We start from the raw sequence: 3,056 nt of genomic DNA on the forward strand, positions 1-3,056 counted from the left end.
CATCTTTGGCAATCTCTTCTTTGCCTCCACCTATCACTGGCCCTCTTATCCAGCTCTACTTGTCCCACCCCCCTCAACCAGCTTATATTTCACCACATTTCTATATTTTCTTAGTTCTGATGAAGAGTCATACGGACTCGAAACATTAACTGTGTTCCTCTCCGCAGATGCTGTCAGACCTGCTGAGTTTTTCCAGCTATTTTTGTTTTTGTTTCAGATTTCCAGCATCCGCAGTATTTTGCTTTTATATATGCTATATATGCTTAGCTCAGTCATGTCTCTTGATCAACAAGTACTCAAGATAAATTCTTCACCTTATGGAGAAAAATGTTTTTCTCTACAATAATAGGAGACTTCAGTGGAATGTTGATCAAGACATTCAACGTAAGGTGTCGCTATCCTGTGGAATGGCACCAATGTGAAAACATTTAATTACAATGGCCTTGAAGACATTTGCATTTAACACCACAAATAGAGATGCAAACGTCTATACAACCCTATTCATGGAGCTGGAATCCTGCACTTTGCATAAAAGGTGATTGGTCTTTGAGTGTATTACCTTGAAGTCGTATGATGGCAAAGAGATAGTCTCCAACATAACATGGAAGTGGACATGTATGAAAGCGATATCTTGAGTAGATTCAATGAGAATTTCTCTTGAGCAACAAGAGCTCAAACCACCAATTAATGATTACTAATTATTAATTAGTATGGTTGTTAATGAATTTGGCACAGGGAGTTCACATAAGCAATCATGCAAATATTATGGACAAAATATTGCATTGGGTTGCCCAATGATTTGATCCTTCTTCATATTTGTGACTACCTCCAACTTCAATCCTGTTCAGTACAATAGTTGAATCACTATATTTTGATTTTCAAATCCTTTGATGGCATACTCATTTTTTCATCTATTGATATTTATGACTCAATTATCTGTTTCATAATTGCAATAGCTGGTTTCCTCTTCCATGATAAATATTTCTTTCCAATTCCATAAAGCCAATATCCTGGTAACATCAACCCTGTTAATCTACAAGACTTCTTGATGCATATCACTTGATTCCAGGACAGGAAAGAAGAAAATGTTTGTTGACTTACAAAACAATGTTATTCTCATCTCTTGCCATGGACCTTCCTTGTCTCTGCCACAACCTTTCTAATCTTACTTTTATTGATACTACCATAGCCATAACTTTTCAATCTTTATCTAGTTTTTCCAGAGTTTCAAATATGCTATCCCTATGCACTCTTATCCTACGTGTGGAAATCAACACTCATCACACAATTTCCTTATCTATCTCAGAACCTCGAAAAACTGGAATACCTCACACCTGCTTTCCTCATTGCTCCTTTGCTGAAATCCAGACTTTTAAAACTGAACCTTGCACCATTTAACAAAAATTGAATTGCTCATCTTCTCGCAATCTTTTTGCTCTTGGTAGTGTCCTACCTTGATCTTTTACCTGGGTTTTCCAATTTGAAAGAAAGCCACTCTTGCTGCTGCAGATTGGAAAAATGAGACAACTTTGCATCTTTTATATTAAAAGCACTTGCAATGAGAATTCTTCAATCAACGGCGGAGAACTGCCCAGGGTCATTTTGATTCCAAGTTCATTATTACAACTGACTTAATGGAATTAATGCACTTAAGGTTCATCATCTTGTCCCTAATGTCCATCTTCCACATCAGTGTATCGATGTTACCATCTTTTTCTTTACAATTAAATGGCTCAAGACTTTTGGGTCCAGATGGAGACAGGCATGTTGTTGAAAATCTACAAGTTTTCAGCACCAGATAAACCTCCGTAACATAGGGAATCAGAAACCTCTGCATTCATTGAACTTGAGAATCATGGAGGTCAAAAGGTTAACGTAGCATTGCAGCTGAGGCTCCCCACTCCTCATTATCCATTTCTGGGTATAATTTGTTTCTATTTGATTTAAAATATTTTAGTGCGTTTAATTATTTAGTTATGGGAGAGTTCTGAAAGTACACTATTCAACAATACTCCAATAGCTACAGTGATTAGTAGAAGTGGATACAGCATAATGCATGAAAGAGAAAAACCCTTATTAAAGTTCAAGACTTAAAAATGAGTCAAAAGGACACCAACCAAATACAGACATTTTCACAATGATACAATCAAGATTCTGATAACCAAATCTAAGGAATCTTTCCATTACTTTCAAATAGTATTTTATTACGAATAGATTTTTATCTATAGCACTAATAAATCACAGAATATTTACAATGTTTAGTTAAAAATACTTGTGTGTAATTCCCAACCACTGCTTATATTACCAAGTGCAATACTTAAATAAGCCACAAAAAGGCGCTAAATCATTCCGATTTGTTTTGTTCAGCGAGATGAAATTTCTTCAATTCGGATAAAACTATATACCTTTAAAATGTATCATTATGTCTTCATGCTGACAAAAATAGAATCTGGTAGATTACGAGCCCATTAAAAGTGAACGGGTGGAATCGTCCCAGATTTGGACTAAGTGCAGTAATGGGCGTGAAAAAAAAGTTGTTTTACCAGCTGGCCACAATGGCGGGGTTTTGCACTGTATCGTCCCCTTCCTGGCACATCCTGCCTCGTTAATAATGCATTCATGGAAAACACTCCAGATAGCTGGAGGGCAGGCTTGGATTTGCTCGCATAACCATGACCTCAGCACTTCCTTGCTGGGAGCACCATATTTAAAGTGCACCAGAGCGCAACCTACTGCATATCCACAGACCAGGACTGCTCCAGGCGACGGATGACCCTGAAAGCAAAGAATAAGGCAGCCCCAAATTTAGTGATGCCTCTTTGGGGGATAGGCTCGATGCAGTGGAAGGCCACTGTGATGTCCCCTACCCCCACTCTGGCCGCAAGAGGTCCACCAGAGTCACCAATCCAGCCTGGGAGGTGGTGGGAGCAGCAGTCAGCGCCACTGGAGCACAGAGGAGGTCAGCCACCCAGTGCAGGAAAAGGATAAATGCTCTCATCTGTTCTGCCAGGATAAATTAACCACCTCATCACTCTCAACTCTCACTCACAAGCCCT

Source organism: Cetorhinus maximus, chromosome 13 (assembly GCF_964194155.1).
Source record: "Cetorhinus maximus chromosome 13, sCetMax3.hap1.1, whole genome shotgun sequence".
NCBI lineage: Eukaryota > Metazoa > Chordata > Chondrichthyes > Lamniformes > Cetorhinidae > Cetorhinus > Cetorhinus maximus.